Consider the following 24,713-nt stretch of genomic DNA (forward strand, 5'->3'; position numbering starts at 1 on the left):
TGACCATGGACATAATGGTTAAGCCCAATGGGTGAAGATAGAGGCTGGTGTTTTTGTTTGTTTGTTTGTTTTTTTAAGATTTTATTTGTTTATTCATGAGAGACACAGAGAGAGGCAGAGGCACAGGCAGAGGGAGAAGCGGGCTGGGGGACTTGATCCCCGGATCTGGGATCATGACCTGAGCTGAAGGCAGACGCCCAACCACTGAGCCACTCAGAAGTCCCAAGACAGAGGCTGTTGTGTGGGGAATCTCTTGGCTTTATACTTCCAGGACATCAGAGGAATGCTCCTGTCCTCATTACTCCTTCACCTAGACTCCTCACTGGATGAAAAGTATCTTAGCTGATGGGTGCATATGAAAGATGGCTCTGAACATGCTCCAGTGAGCCCCTTCCTCTCCCCATTGGAGCCAACTGCCTGCATGTTGTGTTTTTTTACACACTAAATTGTGCTGTGACAATGTGTCATGGGGGAAGCCAGTGGCTGTCCAGTGCTGCTTTTGACTGGGTGGGTAATCTGCGTCATGCTGACAGGTTGGGATCAGCCTGTCACTTGGTCCACAGATGTAAGCCACTCTTTCTAAACTGGTCTTTACTTACCTACACTGGAAGTGGGTCTGCATTTCAGGTAATCTAGGTGATGTTTGGTTTTCTTCTGCCTACCCCCTTGTGTCTAAATCTCAATTGGTTCCAAATTCAGGGAGAAAAAAGAGATGCCTGTATAGGTTTCCTTGAATTTCCAGAAAAGGATGCCATGATCTTTAGATACACCTTCTACTCTGGAAGAACCAGGCGTGAACTCACAGGTAAGATATGGTGGATGCAGGTGATGAACCTCTAGCTCCCAAGCTCTTCCTCTGTGCACAGTCTGAGGGAGGGGCAGAGTGTGCTGTAGTCTAAAAAAAGGGGTAGCAGGAAGAATAAGGGTCCACTTTGTCCATTTCTAGCTGCTTTTGTGCCCATTTATCAATCAGCAAACATTTAAGGAGAGTCTGGTCTGGGCAAGGCGCCATCCCAGTCCCCGCCAAGAACATAAAGAACCAGAAGGCAAACATGGCCCATCCTCAATGGATTTACAGTCTTGTTGGAGAAACAGGCACATAAAAAAGACAAGTTACATTATAAGACAGGATGTGGTCAGTGCCAGTGAGTTTTAGGGGCAATTAAAGTGCCATAAAAATTCAGAAGAGGAAGAGAACACTTTGGGACACTGTGCTGATAAGAAATTGGGGGGAATACTTGTTGGAGAAGAGAATTTTCCAGGCCGAGAGTACAGTGTGTGAAAAGGTTCAGATTTAGAATTTAGATTAATGATACTTGAGTAAGCACTTTGAGCATCACTTAAGGAGTCTCTGTTTGAAAAGCCAGAGGACAAGGTCGATGCAGTAGGAACGTGGTACTCAGAATGGCAGGCTCAGACACCAACCATGTAGCCTGGACTCTCAGCTCAAACTCTTATGATTGGTGTGCTCCTGGAGCAAGACATGTAATCTCTGCGTGCCTCAGTTTCCTTATCTATGTGTTGGCTGCTATCATAGATGCTGAGCATATGGCAGTTAGGAAAGCCCCTATTTCCTGCTTACTGTAGGCATTGATGGTGTTCTAAGCATTTTTCCAATATTAATTTATTTAATCCATAGGGTAACCCAGTGAGGTGGGTACTTTTATTGGAAAGTGTGATCCAGAGAGGCAAAGCACTGTGGGTAGATCTCACAGCTGAACAAGAAGCAGAGGCAGGTTGCACACTCAATGGTCTGGCACCAGAAGCCCTGCTTTGTGGTCTGGCACCAGAAGCCCTGCTTTGAACTACTGTGCTAACTTACCTTTGAAGTGGAAGGTTGGTTGAAGGGAGGGGCAGGGGGATATGTGATTGCATAGACTGGTAATGACCTTGAGCACCATAAGCAACTGGAATTCTTTCCAGTTTACCACTTTGCTGCTTGAACCAAGTTGTTTTGATTTAAAATGGTTCCATGTGGCCACTGAAGGCCTTGCAGGAGAGATAAGTAAAAACAAACAAACAAAAAAAACAACAACAAAAAAACCCAACTATTTTAAGACTTTTTTTTCCCCTGTGACATAAATTGTGGTTTGAGGAGGAGACAGTTTAGAGATTGGAGGGAGACTCAGTAGAAGGGAATGATAAGCCTGGATCTAGGGCAGGGTTAGAACAGAAAGGAAGCAGCAGAATTGAAAGACACTCCTAAAGGATGAATATTAGGTCTGGGAAAGATGTTTAACACACCAGTCTACCCCAGGATTAGTGCCAGAGACACACAGTGCTGTGGTTTTTAAGGGACTCTGCAATCACTAGCTAATTAATCCATCCCACTGGGAGGCACACTTATCATTAAAAGGAGGCAGCTGATTTCAAAGCTTCATACCCTCCCTTCCCAGCTCAGCTTTCTATTTGGTTTCCAGAGTAATACGGGTTGCCTGAGAGCTGGGAAAAAAGAAACCTCATGTTCGTTTTCTGTAGTGGGTTTTGATCTTGTAGCTGCTTATTTCTTAAGCATTAGGAAAAGGGTACTTTACAGCTGGAATGGGAGATTGTAGACTGGAATGTGTAAAAAGGTGATATGAATCTTCAGGCTGCATTAGCTCTAGGAAGACCTCTCAGTTTAAAGAATGATGTTCATCTTCAAGAGAGAGATTAGAAAGCCAGTAGCTGTATTTGCTTGAGGATGCAAGTGAGATTCAGTGATCTGGAAATGGAAGAATGACTCAAAGTGTTTACTGATCGAGGCCAGGTGGGAAATAATTTGAGCTTCAAATCCCACAGGATTGCCCTTAACCCCCTTTGTTTGGTTGGTATGGAAACTTCAGCAGAGACTCCTTGGTTCTTCACCTCACTTCCCAAACCTACCACACAGGGCAATAATTAGCAAACAACACCAGGAAAAGACAATGCTCATTCTTTTCAGAAAAATTTCAGTACAGTTTAAAATCTCCAGAAAATCCTAAGAACAAATGCAAAAATAGAATACTACACAGCCACTTATGAAATGCGCTAATATGTACATGCCACCACATAAGGCATTTTGCTGGGAAGACCAGGATAAAAATTGTCTTTGATGGAATTTGTATCAGAAAGAAAAGAGGCGAGCTGCAGAAGAGTTTTGCATAGCACAATTCTATTTTCTGTTTTTTAAAAAAGTGTATGTATGTATGTATGTGTGTTTGTGAATGCATGGGAACATCCATGTGTATTTATCTTCCTTGGGATTCATTTAGCTTCTTGGGTAAAATATCCATCTGTTGTGGAAAATTCTCATAGCTTATGTTTTCTTTTTCTAAGTTTTTATTTTGACACGGGGAGTTGCAGAAAATAGTACAAAGAGGTCCTATGTACCCTTCTCCCAATTTCCCCCAGTGGTTACACTTTGCGTTGACTATAGCACACACGCAGTAGCAATAAATCGACATTGGTGCAGGACGTGTGTAGTGTTGTGTTGTTTCATTGGATATTTAGATTCCTGTAACCAAACTGTAGTACCATTCAGTCCCCGTGAAGGCCCCTCTGCTGCTGCCCCTTTGTAGTCACACAGACCTCCCTTCCCCTCCAGTCACTGTTCCTAATCCCTGGCAACCACCAATCTGGCATAAAATGTTTGACAACAGTTGAGAATGTTATATAAATAGACCCACTGTGTGTATCCTTTTGAGATGGCTTTTTTCACTCAACACGTTACCTTGAGATCCATCCAAGTCCTTGGGGCATCAACAGTTCCTTCATTTTACTGCCAAATAGCTATCTATAGTTGGATAAATCATGGCTTAACCACTCACTTAGGACAGACATTGGTTGGTTGTTTCCAGTCCTTGGCTACTACAAATACAGCTGCTACAAACATTCGTGTCTAGGTCAAGTGTGTGAACCTAAATTTTAATTTCTGTGGGATAAATGCTGAGGAGTGGGTCGTATGGCAAGTGTGTTTAGTTTTTTAAGGAAATGTCAAATTAATTTCTGGAGTGGCTGTGTCATTTTATATCCCCACCAGCAGTATGTGAAATACCCAGTTTCTCTACATCTTCACCAACATTTGGCACTGTCAGTTTTTATTTTAGCTGTTCTAATAAATGTATTGTGACATTTCATCTGAGTCTTGCATTTTTACTAATGACAAGTGATGTTGAACACCTTATTGTGTGTTTTTGTTTGCCATCTGTAAATATTTTTGGGTGAAGTAGCTTGTTCAATGTTTGCTGATTTTTAATAGGTTTTAATTTTCTTATTTTTAAGGTTTGAGAATTCTTTGTCCTAGTGATTATCTTTTCTTGTGATTTCATTTATGGAAATTACCTGAGGCTGTGGACAAAGGTGAATTCCTTTAGAACATTGTTTCTGCCAGGTACCTGGAGTCACAATCAGCTTTGACTCTTCTAAATTAAATTCTTGGGCTTGAGGGATTTTGGTACCTCCAGGTGCTATGAATTTTTCCTGCCAACCCTTATTAGGACCAGCTTCTGGTTCTAAATTCTCATTTTTTTTCTTTCCTCTTGTAGGTTTCAAGGCTGGACATAATCCCTAGTCTAGGCAGGTATGGGTATGGGGATAGGATTGGGGGCCTGGTTTATTTCTAATTCCCTCTTATGTTGAGAGTGAATCCTTTGGGATCCCAGCTTTATATGGGGTGGAGTTGGGTGGGGAGAGATCTGTTAAATCTTGGGCAGGCCCTGGGTTTTGTTTTTTGTGCGAATATATTTTTTTCCTTAGATAATTTTTTCTTTTATTATTTTATTATTTTTTATTTTTTTGATAATTTTTTCAATCATGAGATTATTGGAGATAAGATTCAACTTTCTTTATATATCTTTTCAATCTTTAAAATTAATAAAAATGTTAAAATGAAACAAATTTTCAAAATGTGAAATAAAACAAACCTGAAATACTTTTTTTAAAGGTAACATTAATGAGAGAACATAGTTACATATCCAACTGTGTGTATTTAAATTTCCTACTTAATAAATAGCTATCAGTAGGGCAATTCTAAGGGATCAGAAATCTTCTTTTGGTAAATGTTTCTATTAAAGAGTAGAGGCTTGGGATGCCTGGGTGGCTCAGCGGTTGAGCGTCTGCCTTTGGTTCAGAGCGTGATCCCGGGGTCCTGCGATCAAGTTCCACATCGGGCTCCCCACAGGGAGCCTGCTTCTCCCTCTGCCTATATCTCTGCCTCTCTCTCTCTGAGCCTCTCATGAATAAATAAATAAAATCTTAAAAAAAAAAAAAGAGTAGAGGCGCACCTGTCTAGCACAGTCAGTAGAGCATGTGACTCTTGATCTTGGAGTTGTAAGTCTGAGTTGGGTGTAGAGATTACTTAAAAAATAAAATGTTTTAAAAAAGGTAAAAAGTAGAAAACACCTGAAGTCTGAGGTCATTCTGTAGAGGAAGAGACAATCTTATGAAGGAGGCAGTCTTACAGAAAAAGGGAGTGTTGCTCTTGTACTGGTGAGCATAGCTACCCACCAAGGAAAAGTATGTATTATTTTCCTCTGGCTGTGGTAACAAATTATCACCAACTTAGTGGCTTAAGACAACACAAATGTCTTATTTTATAGTTCTGGAGGTCTGAAGCCTGAATTGGATCTTACCATGCTGAGAGCAAGCTGTCAGCAGAGCCACGTTCCTTCTGCAGTCTCCAGGAGATAAGCAGTTCGCTTGCCTTCCCCAGTTTCTGGAGGCTGCCTATGTTCCTTGGCTTATGGGCTTCTTCTGTCTTCCAAGCCAGCAGTGGGTCTCATAAGATATTCCAGGATAACTTCCCCATCTCAAGGTCAGCTGATTAACATCCTTGATTCTCTCTGCAATTGTAATTCCCCCTTACCATGCAACGAAACATATTCACAGTTCTTGTGAAGGTTAAGACGTGAACATCTTTGGGGAGGGGCACTATCCTGCCTAGCTTAGAGGGAGAAGCTTTTAGGTCATTTGGTCTAATTAAGACAGTGAATGCTTTTACAATTACCTGCAGATCTGTGAAGCAAAACACACAGAAATCCATATACAGCTAATGAATTACTATAAGGCAAATACTACTGTAAATCTTCCCTAGGTTTGGAAGCCAAACTTTGACAGCTCCCCTGTTGAAGTATCTGTGTGCCCTGTCCCCATCCCCATCGGTACTTTCAAAGTTACATATAATGTGGTAGACACAACACTCCATAAATTAATTTTTGTGCATCTTACAAGGGTTTCAAACCCTAGACATTTGTAGGATCTCAGATTATGAAAATGGAATGAACTTCATCCCTTGAAACTTGCACAAAATTAACTGTGGTAGGAAAGGGGTTGCCTCATGTACAGAAACAGAGTGGGATTGGGTGAAAAGCATTAAAGGGAGTATAAAAATCTTTCTTTTCCCTTCCTTGGCTCTGGTCCAGTTTCTTTTCTTTACATACAATTTCTTCTCAAAGAAGGAGCTGAGGCTGTGAAACTATGTTTTCCATCTGAGGCTCTCTTTCCTTTAAATATGATGCTCCAGATCTCGACCTGGGGGCCCGGAAGCATCAATCAATTTATATGGGGGCCATATAAATCATTAGGACAGAGTGCTATCAAGCTGTCTGCAGGACCTGAGCTAATGCATCCTGCAAAGCTCTTTATATAACAATAATACTAATAATAATAGAATTAAGCTATATATGTAATTGAATGATTCTGGGAATAAAATAGTCATTGAGGCAATTTCTGGGGGGCAATGAGAGCATTATGTTTCATATTTGAGCTACTGAAGTAAGTCAACACTTGGGAAATCACAAACCAGATTTGCATGGAGTTTTACTGAGTCTCATCATCCTTATTAATATGGTATTACATTTACAAAATTACCAAATCCTAGCCCCAAAATGTTTTAATACTGTGTTTTTGATCCCTGTATCAGACAGCTGGGATGCCACGTGTTGAGGCCTTGCCAAGTTGGGAAATTATACATTTGATGATTATGAAATTGGTCTTGATTGATTTAATCACTGTAATCATTGGCATTGTGCAGATATGCAACCGGGAAGTTTTCATTCCAACAATTACGCACGATGAAGTCACGTTATGTGGGAAGCTCATCCCTGTGTTTATTTCTGTCTAAATGGGAAGAAGGATGAAGAGAGAGCAAGGCATGATCCAGGGTATGGCACTGCCGGGTGAACCCGCATTATGCAGCCAGGGAAGACAGGGTCAAGTAATGAGCTCAATGCAGTCCCTGTGGTATACCTGGTTTCCTCTGGATTTGGCCAGGGCAAAGAAGTTGTATCTAATTAAATAGATACTTAAGTTATTATCCCTCAAGAGGATTAACAGGCAGAGTATCTGGCATGTGGTAGGAACTCCATAGATTTTAGTTTCTTTCCCCATGACATCTTTTAAGGGGGTGGAGGGTGGTGTGGAGTGATGGGGCTATTCTTTCTTTATAACTACCCCTCACCCTAAATCCCCTAGTGGTGGGCCGGAGGGAAGCCGGAGTGCCTTCCTCCCTCCTAGTTCTATAGATTAATTCAAGTTGCTGACCAAACAAAGGAGTGAGTGTCTCCTCATTGGGAATTAGGGGAGCCGGTCAGTTTGGGGGGACGGTCGTGAATAGAGCCAGCAGAGCCTAAAGCATTCTCATCATTATTGTATCTCAGAACTCTGACTAGGGAAGGAGTATGATGCAGGTTGGAAAATCCACTCAGTTTCACAGAATTCTGGATCGTGAAGTGGAAGGAGGTGGTGTGTGGGAGTGTAGAAGTGACAAAGAAGAGAGAAGGATCTGAGGAGAAATTTGGTTTACGCTCCTGTCCAAGTGCAGAATAGTGGGAAAAGACACACTGTCCACTGCTGCCACACGCAGAACCAAAGCATGGAAGGAGGAAGGAGGGGGGATCCCTGGGTGGCTCAGTGGTTTGGCGCCTGCCTTTGGCCCAGGGCACAATCCTGGAGCCCCAGGATCGAGTCCCACTTCGGGCTCCCAGCGTGGAGCCTGCTTCTCCCTCCTCCTGTGTCTCTGCCTCTCTCTCTCTCTCTGTCTATCATAAATAAATAAATAAATAAATAAATAAATAAATAAATCTTTAAAAAAAAAGGAAGGAGGAAGGAGGACTTTGGAGACCATGAGCTCCAAGCCCTTCATTCTGCTGGTGAAGAATTGGGACCTGGTGAGGGTGACCATGATCATGTGGCTAGTGAGAAGGCAAATGGCCCCCGCAATGCAGGCTTCATGCTGTGTCCTGTACAGACATCCCAGGTGGGTGGCTCGCTTCACTTAAAAATCCATTTATAACATAATTGGCCCCTCTTCTAACTGGGCTCAAGCTTCCATTAGGGCAGAAGTTACTGGAGGAATATAACAAATATATTAGTTGTTTTCTTGTGAGATAATATACTCTCTGGTTTAATCATCCAGATAGCCCTGTATGGTAACTATGTTCATTCACTGTTGTCTTTTATGGGTGAGGAGATTGAGGTTTAAGAGATGTTATGTGATTTAGAGATTAAATGGGTGGGACTAGAGCCCAGGTCCTTAGATACTAGACCCGGGGCCACCCATCTCGGGTGGAAGACCCCAATCCTGCCACAGGCACTGAACTTATGTCCATCACACCATGGTCCCTCTGCATCAAAGGCAGATTTCAGTTGCCTTGCATGCATCTGACAAGGATTTTGAGGCCTATTCTGCCTGGGGGAACATCTTTGGGGTATTTTTAGCATCTGCTCCTGATGGTGTGGCTCCCTGATAAGGACAAGCACCATCTACACCCAGCCTCCAGCCAGAGGACTCATGGATCAGAACCTCATTCTGTAACAAATCACCGTGGTTTCCACTGTAAGGAGAATGGTTCTCAGCTGGGCCAATTGTGCTGCCAGGGACATTTGGCAATGTCCAGAGACATTTTTCATGTCCACATGAATAACATCCAGTGTATTGAGATTGGAAGAGAGACTGGTGAGACACTGTGAGTGCCTATTTAAAGAACAGTAGGGCAGGAAGAAGGGAGGAAATTTTGAAGTCAAGAGATATTGTACTGATTTTCAGTAAGGGCCAAAAAGAGTACATTTTCATTGAGTTTCTGGTGTTTTTGAATAGTGGTTAAGAGCTCGTACTCTGTGCTCAGACAGCCTGGGTTTGAATTCTGGGATTACCATCAACTGACTATGTGATCTTGGGCAAACTGCTGTAGCTTCTCAAAGCCTCAGTTTCCCCATCTGAAAATGGGGGCCATGATCATACTCACGTCATTGTGCTAGTGTGACAGAGTTCCAGAACAGTGCCTGGAGCATGATCAGGGCTAGCTGTGACCAACTTGTTGCTATTATTGTTTTGGAAATAGTTGTTGGGCAAAATACTAAAATAGGCTACTAAGGGGATGATCCACAGAGACTTAGAAGCAGCAGCAAAGACCATTAGTGAAGATGGTGCTCATCATAGTTAATAACAGGTTCAATACAGACTCCTTCCATTCAGAGCGGACGCTGGCCATGGCGATGATGTGGGCTCATCGGCAACAAGCCTACCTAACGTCACTGCTTTATTAGCCTGAGAGACTCAGATTAGGTAGGTCAGAGGACATGTGGCATTCGGGTTCAGCAAGTCACCAACAAGCACTTTGAAGATAGCCCCATGCACAAGGTGAAAACATGTGCACTGATACAGGGATGACTGAGCTGGTTATGACAGGCTGAACTGGCAGCCTGCTGTGGCTCTTTCCTATTACTGGGCCTTTCAACATTTTAATCACTAGTTTAGAATGTATATTTTGTGAATTTATTTTTGGCAGCATTATTTTTCTCCCTATGCATTGTTAAGAGAAAGCTCAGGATACAAAAGATGAAAGCAGTGCTTCTCTGATTGAAGGGCTGAGGGACACTGGAGACACTTCATTTCCTGAAGCAGCTGTGGAAAGCTTGAGGACTCTGAGCTAGATGGAATCACAGAGTCCACTCTTATGAGGAGATTTGCTGATCAGAATGCATGAAGGCAGTGACCCTGCTGGGCTGGCTCAGAGCCCTGGGGCCAAAGCCATAGGGAACAATATGGTAAACTGCCTAAGAACTTGGCCTTTGAAATCAGCAAATGTAGGTATGACTTGGAACAAGGTAATTAACTGCCAAGTCTCAGTTCTTCTATTCTAAAATGAGGATGGTGATTGTACCTACCTCACAGAGTATTTGTGAGATTCAAAATGAAATAATAATGAACACAAAGCTTTTGACATATTATGTTAAAATGACATGTTTCAGAGTATAGATAAAATTCTGTGTTTGAATCCTACCAAGATATGCAGAAATGCAGGAATGGAGTTCATCAGCAGTCCATGTACAAAAGAAAAAGAAGGCATGTTAGTTGATGGTGAAACTCAGTGTAGCAGTCAACCACCCAATACCCAGCCACCAAAAAAGCACAAATGCCATCTTAAACTATATAGTTTCAATAAGATTTCCATCTCACTTGCTCCTGGACAGTTAACCTCTCCCATCCTGGGAGTCACACTTTGATAGGGATATAGGAGAGTTGGGCCACTCACAAAAGGTTGGTGAAGGCCCCATGTAGGACCCACAATGCTTGAGGAACAGTTGGATGAATCATGATGTTTACATCAGAGAAGAGAAATCTTAGAAACACAGGATCAAAGTCAGCAGATATGTGGGTGGGCCTCGGATTTTGTAGTAACTCAAAGAAATAGGATGTGGAAGCTTTAATGGAGTAGATTTAAGCTCCATATCATAAAGAACTCTTCAGAAACAAGTTCCTTGTTCAGCAGTATAATGAACTACCTCAGGAGGTAATAAGTTCCCTGTCATTGGATGTGTGCATAATGTGACAGGGGATATGACAGAAGGAGCTCATGGGTGGTTGGGCTGGGTGATTCTTAAAAGTCCTCTCAGCCTTTAAATGCTCTATTTTCTTAATATGTTATGAAATGCTGAATAATGCCTTTATTTTATGGGTGGAGACAGGGATAAGATCTCTTTATAGGAAACATATGTTAATGTGAATCCTAGGCCAGTACCCAAGCTAGATGCAGGCTTGTTCATCTGCTGAGGGATACAGGCACATCTCAGCTCTTTGACTGTCTTAGACACAAATTGGTGAATTAAGTAATGTAAGGAGAAGAAGGAAGGAAGGGAAGGAGGAAGAGAAGGAGGCGTCTATCAAAATATAGTCATTTGATCTGAATAGACATTTCTTCAAATAAGATACTCAAATAGCCAATTAGCACATGAAAAGATGCTCAACATCATTATTCATCAGGGAAATGGAAATCAAAACTACAATGAGATACCACTTCACACCCACCAGAATGGCCACATCACACAGACAGATGATAACCAATGTTGAGTAGGCTGTGGAGAAATTGGAACGCCCATACACTGCTGGTGGGGATGTAAAATGCTGCATGAGCTGTGGAAAATGGTTTGGCAGGTCCTCAAAAGTTACCATATGATCCAGAAATTCCATTTCTAGGTATATACTCAAGAAAAATAAAAACATATGTGAGTGCAGGGTGATGGATGAAAGTGTTGAATCACTGTATTGCACACCTGAAACTAATAGAACATTGTATGTTAACTGGAATTAAAATAAAAACTTAAAAAATGCCTATGTCCACACAAAAACTTGTACAAGAATGTTCACAGCAGCATTATGTATTATAAAGATTTTATTTTGATAAGTACTTTCATGCCCAGTGTGAAGCCCAATGTGGGGCTTGAACTCATGACCCTGAGATCAAGACCTGAGCCAAAATCAGACATTCAACCAACTGAGCCACCCAGGGCACCCCAGCATTATGTATAATAGCCAGAAAATGGAAACAACTCAAAGACCTGTGGACTGTTGAATGGTCTACTCATGCAATGCAAGATCATTTGACAGTCAAAGGGAATGAGGTATTGACATGTGCTACAGCATGTAACTTTGAGAAGTCACAGCACACACAGTGCATATGCTAAAAACCTTCAAACCATGACACTAAGTGAAGGAAGCTAATCACAAAAGATGACATATTACATGATTCTATTGATACAAAGTGTCCAGAATAAGCCAATCTATAATATAGGACACAAAGGAGGTAAGTAATTGCCAGGGGCTGGAAAGAAGGAAAGATAAGTAGAGACTACTAATGGGTATGCAGTTTTTTTGAGGGGGGTGGTAGTGATGAAAATATTCTAAACTTGATTGTGCTAATGGTTGTACAACTCAGAATATACTAAAAGCCATCAAATTGTATATATTACATTGGTGAATTATATGGTAAGTGAATTATAGCTCAATAAAGCTGTTGTATATTTTCCCCAAATATATGTATATGAATATATATATATTCATAAACACCTTCTAGTTTTGATAAAAAATTTGATGGTAGGTAATAGTGAGGTCCAGCCACTGGCACATCAGTGGGGGAAGGGTAGCTATTGCTCCTGTTGAAAGGCTGACCTAATGTTTTGGTGGATTCTAGAAACATCTTTGAAATCCTAATTATTCAGTGCGTAAATGTCCTGAGAACAAAAGTCTCAGGAAATAGTTAGAAGTGTTTATTCAACTGCATACAGAGCTTCCCTGCCCACCCGAAGATATAGCTTAAAGCTGTTTAATCAACAGTGGATTTTGGGTAACCAGCCTAAGGTCAGTCAAAACTTGATAGATAAGTGGATAACCTACTTGGTCAGGGCTGCCTGTTTATTCTGAAGTGAACCTGAGAAGAAAAAGCAGGCTTGGTGCTCAGCTTGGTGAGCTTGAGAACTGGAACTTCTCTGCAACTGCCAGAGAGATGATTTGATATCCCAGAATAAGTAAGAAAACCCGTTCAACTGAAAAATGCTTTAAAAACAACTGCATTGTCCAAATATGAATCTAATATGAAAGTGTCATTTTCCTTCTATAAGTCTCTGTTTGCCAGGCTAGTATATTGCAGTCTCATAACTATTTTTGTTAAAATGAAGGTTACCTCCTGAATGGTTTTAGGCTCACCTTATAACTTCTCTGAGCCTGAATTTCCTTGTTTTCAATCAGAGAGTGCTTTCAAATTTTAAAATTACATACCTCACTGAAAACACTACTTTTATTCATGCACACATGCACATACCTCATAGGAACATATAAATAGGTAACATTTTAAATTACTGGTTTGGAATCAAACTCTTATTTGTACCAGAGATCTCTAAAGGTAAAAGCTAGTTGATATATGAAAAACCCACAGCTAATATCATACTCAATGGGGAAAAACTGAGAGCTTTCCTTCTAAGGTCAGGAACATGACAGGGATGTCCACTCTCACCACTTTTATTCAACAGAGTATTGGAAGTCCTAGCCGTAGCAATCAGACAAGAAAAAGAAATAAGAAGCATCATATTGGTAAAGAAGTTAAACTGTCACTATTTGCAAGTAATATGATACTATACATAGAAAATCCTAAAGATTCCACCAAAAAACTACTAGAAATAATAAATTCAGTTAAGTGTCAGGATACAAAATTAATACCCAGATATCAGTAGTATTTTTATATGCTAACAATGAAGTAGAAGAAAGAGAAATTTTAAAAACAACACCAATTGCACCTGAAAGAATAAAATACCTAGGAATAAATTTAACTAAAGAGGTGAAAGACCTGTACTCTGAAAACTAGAAAACATTGATGGAAGAAATTGAAGATGACACAAATGTGAAGATATCCCATGCTCACGGATTGGAAGAATGAATATTGTTAAAATGTCCTTTTACCCAAAGTAATCTATAGATTCAATATGATCCCTATCAAAATACTAATAGCATTTTTCACAAAACTAGAACAAATAATACTAAAATTTGTATGGAACCACAAAAGACACTGAATAGCAAAAATAACCTTGAGAAAGAAGAATAAAGCTCAAAGTGTCACAATCTCAGATTTCAAGATACACAACAAAGGTGTATTTTTATTTTATTTTATTTATTTATTCATGAGAGACACAGGGAGAGAGAGAGAGAGGCAGAGACACAGGCAGAGGGAGAAGCAGGCTCCACGCAGGGAGCCCAACATGGGACTTGATCCTGGGTCTCCAAGATTACGCCCTGGGCTGAAGGTGACGCTAAACCGCTGGGCTTCCCCCTGCCCCCCGGGGGGGGGGTGCTGCCCCAACAAAGGTGTATTAATCAAAACATATTAGTACTGGCACAAAAAAATATATAGCTCAACGGATCAGAAAAGAGACCCCAGAAATAAACCCAAAGAAGGCAATAATATACAATAGGGAAAAAACTGTCTCTTCAATAAATAATGCTGGGAAAACTAGACAGCTTCTAGCTGTCCATGAAACTGGACACTATAATTAAATGAAGTTAGGTATCTGCCACCATATACAAAATTAAACTCAAAATGGATTAAAGACCTAAATGTGAGACCTGAAACCATAAAAATCCTAGAAGAGAGCACAGGCAATAATTTCTCTGACATTGGCCAAAGCAACATTTTTCTAGATATATCTTGTAAGGTAAGGGAATGAAAAGCAAAAATAAACTACTGGCATCAACATAAAAAGCTTGCACAGCAAGGGAAACCATCAATAAAATAAAAGGACAATCTACTGAATGGGAGAAGATATTTGTAAATTATATATCCAGTAAAGAGTTAATATCCAAAATATAAAAAGAACTTATACAACTCCACATCAACCCCCCCCAATACTCTGATTAAGAAATGGACACAGACATTTTTTCAAAGAAGACATTCAGATGGTCAACAGACACATGGAGAGATGCTCAGATCAGTCATCATCAGGGAAATGCAGATCAAAACCACTATGAGATATTACCTTAAGCTTGTCAGAATGGCTAAAATTAAAAAGACAAGAAATAATAAGTGTTGGTAAGAATTTGGAGAAAAAGGAACCCTTGTGTACTATTGGTAGGAATGTAAACTGGTACAGCCACGGTGCAAAGCAGTATGAAGTTTCCTCAAAAAATTAAAAATAGAAATAACCACATGATCCAATAACTCCACTATTGGGTAAAATTTATCCAAAGAAAATGAAAACAGCAATTCAAAAGGATATATGCCTTCCTATGTTTATTACAGCATTATTTACAATAGCCAAGGTATGGAAGCAACTTATGTATCCATCCATAGAGGAATGGATAAGGAAAATATCACATACACAGACAAACACACAAGTGTTATGTAGCCATAAAAATGAATAAAATTGTGCCATTTGAGACAATATGGTTGGACCCAGAGGGTATTATGCTAAGTGAAATGAGTCAGACTGAGAAAGAAAAATACCATATAATTCCACTTATAAATGGGATCTAAAAAAAATGAATGAATAAACATAAAGCATGATCAGAACTATAAATACAGAGAATACACTGGTGGTTGCCAGAGGGGAGGGGTGGGGGTTGTGCAAAATGGGAGAAGTGGAAGGGAGATACAAGCCTCCAGTTATGAAATGAGTAAGTCAGGGAAATAAAGAGCAGAGCACAAGGAATACAGTCAATGATACTACAATCCTGTTGTGTGGTGAAAGATGGTGGCTATACTTGTAAACATAGTATAACGTATAAATTGTCAAATCACTTTATCAAACACCTGTCAAATCACTAAGCTGTACACCTGAAATTAATGTAACATTGTGTGTCAACCATACAAAAAACAACAAAAAACAAAAAAACAATCCAATTGGCTCAGCCAAAATGCCATGAAAAAAAAATGTCCCCTTCCCTCCCCAGCCCCTAGGGTCTTCATATACCAGAAAGCAGTGTCTGAAATTCCACGTTCCAAGATCTGTTATTTAGGAGTAAGTCTGATCCATGTTTCGTCACTGAAATTGCCTGGTGAATGACTGTTTGAAGCATGCACACTGTGATCAACTGCTCTGGGTTCAAATCCTAAACTCCACATAGTTCTAAGACCATGGGTGGGCTACTTTAATCACTCCATCTTTCAGTATTCTCATTCAGTATTCTCATTCATGCTAGCATTTGTAACTTCCTCACAGAGTTTTTATAAGAATTGAATAGGATGACACATATCATTTTCAATAAATGTTCAGTATTATTTCTTTGGTGGGGGAGAATTTCAGAGCAACATGAGCATCTCAGCCTTGATCAGGATGGAAAGGCTGATGAATGTAGCTGACATAAGCCTCACCTTCTAGATGCATTCCCTTAGGCCTGAGGGCACCCTACTGAGATTTTACACTTTCTGATAAAGCTTTAATAAGGTTTTCTCTACTTTGCAAATTAATTCTTCCCATCCCCAAATCCCTTCTATAATTGACCTCTTGACATTTTCTGTTGTTCCTTATGGAACAATTAGAAACAATGGGCTTGGTGTTCCTCTTTCAGAGGGCATGCATCTTATTTATCGTTGCACAGAACCCCACTCTGCTCCATTCCTCCTGAATCTATATCTGGATGACTCCAAAACCATGGAAGGAACCTGCAATAATGAGCTAGTTATTTGCAAAGCTATAGATTTTATTTATTTATTTAGCTGGTTTCTTAGCCCTAATATGACATTCTTTCTCCTGTTTTGTTTAAAGATTTAATTTTTTAAAAGATTTTTAAAATTTATTCATGAGACGCACACACACACACACACACAGATCGAGAGAGACAGAGAGAGAGAGAGAGGCAGAGACATGCAGGGAGCCTGATGTGGGATTCGATCCTGGGACTCCAGGATCACTCCCTGGGCCGAAGGCAGGCGCTAAACCCCTGAGCCACCCAGGGATCCCAAGATTTATTTATTTTAGAGAGAGCATGCATAAGTGAGTAAGTGAACATGGGGGGAGGGGCGGGGAGAAGGAGAATCTCAAGCAGACTCCCCACTAAGTGCAGAGCCGCACATGGGGCTTGATCTCACCACACTGAGATCACAACCTAAGCTGAAACCAAGAGTTGGACACTTAACTAACTGTGTTAACCAGGCACCCCTCTTTTTCCTGTTTTAAAAAGTCATACTGAACATGGGAGGGACCATACCCCTGCCCAGGTCACATCACCACATGCATACCCAGGCAAAAATGTGTTTTCTGCAAAGTGGGCACAAGGAATTTCCCATTTTGAAAATATTTTGATGAGATTAATGTGAATTGGATCTTTTCTGTAACCAACTATCTGGTGTTTGAAAAAAAAAAAAAAAGAGTCATGTAGGTTGATGGGAAGCCTCCAGTTCTTTGCTGGGGAAGGAAGAGGCCAGTTCTTTTTTTTTTTTTTTTTTTTTAATTTTTTATTTATTTATGATAGTCACACACAGAGAGAGAGAGAGGCAGAGACACAGGCAGAGGGAGAAGCAGGCTCCATGCACCAGGAGCCCGACATGGTATTCGATCCTGGGTCTCCAGGATCGCGCCCTGGGCCAGAGGCAGGCGCCAAACCGCTGCGCCACCCAGGGATCCCGGAAGAGGCCAGTTCCTAAGACCTCCTGCATACCAGGTTATGACCCAGAGTCAAAGAAATGGTTTGTCATCCATATGACTAGTTTTAATTTGCACAATGACAAGCATCGTTTGAGTATTGGAAGCAAGTTGGTAGTGTAGCATGGTGATTAAAAGCATAGATTTTAAAACTGTCAGATTTTAAAACTTGGTCACTCACAAATCTCTTAGCTACACTTTCCTCCATTTGCATGATGGGAATATAAAGACATCCCTTGTAGAAATTAAATGAAATTAGTTATCTGGCATCCTAAGAACTCAATAAATGGCAGTAAGTATTAATATTGCTGCTGGTGGGTCAATGACTGTGTTTCTTACCACTAAATACTGGAGGTAGGAGCACAAGAGGGAGAGGACTAGCCCACAAGAAACTATATTCCCAGGTAAAATCCTCCTTCTGGGATGCATCAGAGAATCCCATCCTAGATAGACTCCCGGCCTTGACTATTTAATGCAATCCAAATCTCTTGCTTTTCCCCAGTGTCAGCATTGTTAATCCTACAGCCACTGAGAAGCTGATAAGAATCTTAATAGACACCATGAATTACTTTGAATTACTCTCTCATTGATTTTGCCCGGATTCAGAAATGTACTAATCAAGGAAAACACTTCCTAGTTTACCTCCTGGAGCAATCTGAGTTGAGGCTATGGTAGTGGGAATCTGTATACCTGTATTTCTTGGACACCTGTACACCTTTTAGATGTCACCAATAGTGAGCAAAATGAGAATGTGTGGTCATCTTTAATGTGACCCAACAACATAATGTTTTACAAATATATGCAGTTTTATACAAATGGATTTAAAAAACTAGAATTGCAAACTTCCCCAGTATGAATAGAAGATCATGGGCTAAGCTGTGGGTTTTGTCCTTTTCCAGTTTTGTCACAGCCACAGGAGCAACTATGGCTTGAGACTTAGAGAAGAAGCTGCCACCTCGTACACCTGTAAGGTAGAGGGTGAATGTGGAGAGATGGGAGTGCACAGGAGCACCTGTCTGTGCACAGGCACATATGGGGTACAGGCAAGGGTGCTGTGGACTCATGGAGGCTAGCTGCTGACCTCTCCCCCTTCCTTCAGCTGTCTCCCTGCCCCCATGACTAGCTGGCGGGGACCAGGAAACCTCCTTTCTCAGGCACCCTGAATGACCACATTCATTCATTGTCCTCGGCTTCTATCTCAAATTCCTCTGCTTTGCTTCTCTGTGGGATAACTTTCTCCACCTCTGTATGAGATACAGTAACAGGGGTGGGTCTGAAATAGTTGAAATTCTTTTTCATTTGCCACTAATTCTGTTCTCTTCCATTTGAACAAAAGGGTGTAGAATTTGGATGGAAACCAACAGGGTTATAAAGTATTTTATCTTTGGATAAAGCTTTCAATGGCTGCTTTCTGTGTCCTGAGAGAGAAGAGCTGTCTCGTGAGTAAGTAGAAAGCACTTATCAACCCAAACAAATATTTCCCCAGCTTTCCCTTCCCCGTGGAGCCACGTTGGAATCTAAAATGAAAACAGTCAGCATAAATGCCTGCTGACCCTACACCCTCTTCCTCTGCTAAAGCAGAAGGAATTCTGAATTTAGGAAGGAAGGGGATGAGGCTCAGAAAGACAAAGTATGAGATGCAGTGAAGGAAGGGCTTTCTCTCCCCACATCTAGGGGTCATTTCCTCGCCTGTGGCCCCAGGCCAGCCAGTGGGGCCCTTCCTGAGCTTGCTCTGCCTGCAGAACTGGTCATCTGAATCTGTACTGAGGAGGCTCATGTTCTCCCAGGCAGCATCCAGTTCCAGTTTAGACTTGTGTCACTTGCAACTTGGTATGTTTGGCTTAAGTGGATAATACTATAGACTCTGCAGCCATGTTGCCTAGAGTCTCATCCCTGCTTCCACCACTTGCTAACTGTGCAACCTTGGGCAAGTTACTTAACCTCTCTGTGCCACAGCTTTGTCATCTGTAAAACAGAGGTTATGGCAGCAACCACTTTCTAGGGTTGCTGTGAGGATTCAATGAGGTAACACCTGTAAAATGCTTAGAAGGCTTTCCAGCTTCTAGTAAGTCCTCAATAAATACTAATTATTGTTCTTGAAACTCCAGGTAGCGTAGAGAGGATGCAGCTTACCTTGTCCCGTGGCATTACTGAAGCATAGAGTTTGCTCTAGACAGGACTTCTGTGGCTGGGCCTCTACTCTTTGACTTATGAGGAATGAACCTATTAAAAAAACCCTAATCCAGAGTGTTTGCCTCAGTATCAACCTCCCAAAGATTAATAATGTCTTAGCAAAATCTTTGTCTTTTAAAAGATTCCCTTCTTTCTTTCCTTCTTTCTCCTTTCCTCTTTTGTTCTTTCTTTCCTTCTTTCTCTCTTTTAGTGAAAAAAGAAAAACATTTGTGTTAAGAATTCACATTATTCTAAAGTATAGAAAGTGAAAACCAAAAGCATTTCTCCACAAAGCCCTCTTTCCAAAGACTGTTAATGATTACTGGCTTTGTAACAAAAAGAAATAAATGAATAGAAATGAAATAAAATAAAATGGATAATAATTTTGTTTGGTTGTTGCTACTCCAAGATCCAAATTCTTTTAGTTTTGCTTCCTCTTCATGCAGAATGAATTATTCAGTGATTATGTGACTAACATCACCAATTCGAATGACACTAATTTAGCAAAGTTTTCTGTTTTAGTTCTAAGTGATTCAACCTGCCTTGTTACTACTGTCCTTAGTGAGATTCATTCTCAACTAGTGTTGTACTTTGCTAATCACACATTTCTGAGGCCAAGTTAGATAATCACCTATTCAGGCACTAAATATTTATTTTTACACACTCACAAAAAATCTCTTAGTGTCTACATGTTTTTAGGCATTAAAGAAGAACATTTGATCTGAACAATGTGCTTAATGTGTGATTTCCCAAGAACCAGATAAAGTGGTTGGCTGATGTTCCTGTGTTTTCTCTACATATAAAACGGATGTAATATATTAGCTTGTCAGATGTCATAATAAGGACTGAAGTGTGAAATAGCCCCATTCAAAAGTAGTTAAGGTACTACCTCTCTGCCAGTTGTTCAATTGGGCTGCATCAAAATTAAAGACTTCTGCTTTTCAAGCAACTCTGTTATGAGAAGGAAAAGACAAATTGCAGATTAAGAGATCTTTGCAAAGTATGAATCTGTTAAAGAGCTTATATAAAACAATAAGTTCTGAAATCTCAATAATAAGAAAAAAAGGAAAATAGGCAAAAGATTTGAGCAGACACCTTATCAGGGAATATATAAAGCTATCAGAGAAGCACATAAAATATACTCACTGTCATTAGTCATTAGGGAAATGCAAAAACAAATAGTAACATCCCACTATGCATCGATTAGAATGGACAGAACCAAACAGAATGACCATGCCTGAGTGCTCACAAGGATGTAGAGGAACTGGGACACTCATACCCAATGCTGCTACACATGTGCAACAGCACAGCCTCTTTGGAAAACAACCAGATAGTTTCTTAAAAAGCTAAATACACCTACTGTACAACCTAGCCATTCCAGGAATAGGTATTTATTCAAACCAGAGGATAATGTATGTCTATAGAAAGGCTTGTACACACATGATCATAGCAGCTTATGCATTTGGGTAATCACCCCAAATGGGAAATTACCCAAATATTCATCAACAGGTGAATGGATAAACAAAGAGAAACTGCTCATGGATAAGAAAGGGACAAACTATAGGTACACGCAACAATGTGGATTAATCTAAAAATAATTATGCTGAGTGACTAAAGCCAGATCAAAGAAGAGTATAGTTTATTTTATTGCATTTATGCAAAACTCCAGAAAACACAAATAATCAACAGTAGCACAAAACAGATCAATGACTGCATGGGGAGGCAGTCAAAGAGGGGCAGGAAGAACGCCTTACAAAGGGGCACATGGAAACTTTCAAGGATGAAGGCTATGATATGCTCATTATCTTGATCGCGGTAGCGTTTTCATGCATGTCTGCATATATATGTCAAACTTATCAAATTGTACATCTCAAATATGTATGGTTTATTGTATGTCAATTAGTCAATTCTACTTCAATAAAGTTGTTTTTAAAAATGATGTAGTTCTGGAGATACAGCTTCAGAGTTCCATAGCAGCACTACTTCTTATTTCTAGTGACCTCATGAAATTTCTCCACAATTTTTCTACTTTGAGACCAGATTACTCAGTAATGTTAAAATAAAGCAAATATGCAAATATGCATATAAACTTTGGAATCTGACTGGCCCGAGTTCTAATTATGGCAAAGACAGCTAGTTGCCCCTTAATACCCATTCTCTCCTTGTTCCCTAATATCAGAACCCCTGAGTCTTAGCTAAGCACATCGCTATCTGGAATAAAGATGTATTTTTCTGACCCTCTTTGCAGGTAGGTGTGCCATGATTAAGTTCTAGCCAATGGAATACAAGCAGAAACATCATGTGTGACTTTTGAGAAGTGCCTTTAAAGGGTGGGGCACACACTTCTTTGGCCTTCCTCCTCTCTGCTGACTGGAATGAAGATGTGAAGACTGGAGCATGATTAGCCCTCATGGGCCATGAAGAAGAAATCACATGTGAACGAAAAGGAGTGACAACATGGAAGAGTCCCAGATCTTGACACCTTGGAACACTATATCAGCCCTGCATTATTTACTTCTGGCCTATTAATACAGGAGAGAAAAAAAGAAACAAAATTCTACATATTGTTTAATCTCCCTGTTTTCCAACAGTACAGTTGGGTCTAATCCTATATATTACTTCCAATTTTCTAATTTATAAAATTGGACAAATTACTTCCAATTTTCTAATTTATAAAATTTGAATAATTTTATAACAGTCTCCATCTTTAAGGGTTATTATGAGGACTAAGTGAGAGAATACTTTCTAAAACAGTTGGCGCTGTGTCTAGCTCCTTAGCAAATGCTCAATAAAATATAAGCTTCAGGTACTTTTATTATTTACATGAACTCATCCGTGATTTAGGAAATAAAATCCCCCCCAGTGTCTTAGCTCAGGGACTGTTTTGCAGTGGCAGGCATCATGGGTATCCCCTTTGCCCTGTCACCCAGTGAGAGCTGCTCTTGGAGCAGTGCCTGTACATCCCCTGGCTGCACCTGGTGGGAGTGGCTCTTGGTGCAGTAGTGCATGCGCATCCTACTGATGTTGCAGAGGCTGGGTCTGGGGAGGCCCTGCCTCCGCTCTGCCATCTAATGCGATCAGCTGAATGAGCACAACTCTGACTGGACTTGGCATGCCCCCCATCAGAAAACATTCCCCGTGCCCAGCATACATAATGGCACCCAGACCTCTCCATTGTGAACAATCCTGTACTTGGAGGGACCATCACTTTTCCCAGCTGAGAGTGGTACATTGACTAACACCCACAAGAAACTGCACTATTTGAACCATGATCATTCTCAGTATTTTCAGCAGGGGCATCCATCCCATAGACACCTTCATCCTGGATTCAGTAAACTTGGATGTGATGGTTTGAAAAGAAAGAAAGTAACTTTGCTGGAAGAAAGGGGGACAGTTACAGCTCAAGGCTCCAAAGAGCCTTTTCTCTCTGAACATGGCCAGAAAACAGCCAGGCACAGAAGCTGTAGGTAACCTGGAACGTGAAAGGTAAGAGGTGGGGCCAGGAGTTCCATAGGCGGAGTGATTTAACCTCCCCCCCCCACAATGACAACCAACCAAAAACCTCCACTGAAATGAGGTATGATGCATACTTCATCAGGTTCTGTCCACTGAGTCTAAGGTAGAAAGGTTTAATGACAACGTGATTAATGGGGTGGTGTCACGTGGGAAATTGCCTTGACATCGAGGAAATCTCTAGGTATAGACCACCAGACACACTATCCCAGGGCTTATGGAGCAGAGAGGCTCACAGGCCAAATTAAAAAGCCTAAATCATATGTTTGATTAAATCACTGAAAGCATGCAAAGAGGGATGCCTCTGTGGCTCAGTTGGTTAAGCATCTGACTCTTGATCACAGCTCAGGTCTTGATCTCATGGGTCATGAGTTCAAGCCCTGCATTGGAAAAAAAGAAAAGTATACAAAGAGATGCAGAGGGAATAAAATGGAGTTCATTAAAATACTTACAAGGGGTTGCAAGCATACTCTGCAAACCTTGGGTGTGCAATGTTCACAACATAAAGATGGACAGCAAACTGGTTTAACCCCGGCTGTGGGGGCACCTGGGTGGCTCAGCAGTTGAGCATCTGCCTTTGGCTCAGGTCGTGATCCCGGGTTCCTGGGCTCGAGTCCTACATCAGGCTCCCCGCAGGGAGCCTGCTTCTGCCTCTGCCTATGTCTCTGCCTCTCTCTCTCTGTGTCTCTCATGAATAAATAAATAAATAAAATCTTAAAAGAAAAAAAAAAAAACCTTGGTGCAAATGGCCTTTTCACTGGTGTCAAGCATAGTACACACCTTACCAGGTGAATCAGATGGCCCTGGGGGTTTGTCAATGTCTTCACTATTCGTACTATCATACCTAACTGGAAGCATTAGTCCTTACCCACACTGATAATTTTGATTAATATAAGAAACCAGGCCTAAACTGTCTTGTCATCAACAGATGACTCTTGTCATTTCCTCCCATAGTCTAAGGCCCCTTGCTACAAACCACAACTCTGAAATTGAATGTTTTTGAAGAACTGTCAAAGAATCTCAGTCACAGATGGTACCTAACACCTGTCAGATTCTACCCAAGGACTGAATTGGGTTTTTCAGGACTTTTTCAGTATAGAGGCAGACTTCATGAAGAAGAGCTTAACCCAAGACCAACAAAACAAGAACTAATTAGCAAGGACCAAAAGAACAGATTTGACTATGATTAATGTTCCATTGTGAATGGCTTCTTAATCTCTTTATCTCTCCGTTGAACATTGAACATACTTTCAGTTGGTATCTTGTTTTAACTTTTCCCTTGGATGTCAAAAAACTGTAAAAACTCTTCTGATAAATTTCTAAGGAAACTCAAAGAATAATGATTCTGTAGAAAATATGTCATCTATGGATTGATCTTACTACTTAGAATCATAGCTAAATACTCTGCAAAGTAGATTTGCTGAGTTTCTTTTTGTTGTGCTGTAGTTATTTGCATAGGTTCCATACTCAATACCTCTTATTGTACCTGTGTAAATAAAACAGGCCAAGTACAACAAAACATACTATATCATAAATAATATATAAATAATATAAATAATAAATAAATAATATCAGTCCTGGTTTATGGACATTTTCTCACAAGGAGAGAGTTGGCTTACCGAAAAGTTAACAATGTTTATGGCCATATTGGAACATGTGGTTTT

The 24,713-nt window shown here is 40.6% G+C and overlaps 1 protein-coding gene and 1 long non-coding RNA gene across 2 annotated transcripts in view; one reads left to right on the forward strand and one right to left on the reverse strand.

The window, feature by feature from the left end:
- LOC125754357 (uncharacterized) overlaps window positions 1–23,709 on the forward strand; it is a 39,129-nt gene extending 15,420 nt beyond the window's left edge. The window contains exons 2-3 of the long non-coding RNA XR_007408325.1: window positions 700–805; window positions 21,785–23,709. This is a non-coding gene — a long non-coding RNA (uncharacterized LOC125754357). The remainder of the gene's footprint in view (window positions 1–699; window positions 806–21,784) is intronic.
- Window positions 1–24,713, reverse strand: part of RIPOR2 (RHO family interacting cell polarization regulator 2) — a 219,586-nt gene that overhangs the window by 138,990 nt on the left and 55,883 nt on the right. The gene's annotated exons all lie outside the window — the stretch shown is intronic.

This window comes from Canis lupus, chromosome 35 (genome assembly GCF_003254725.2).
Source record: "Canis lupus dingo isolate Sandy chromosome 35, ASM325472v2, whole genome shotgun sequence".
Taxonomy (NCBI): Eukaryota; Metazoa; Chordata; class Mammalia; order Carnivora; family Canidae; genus Canis; species Canis lupus.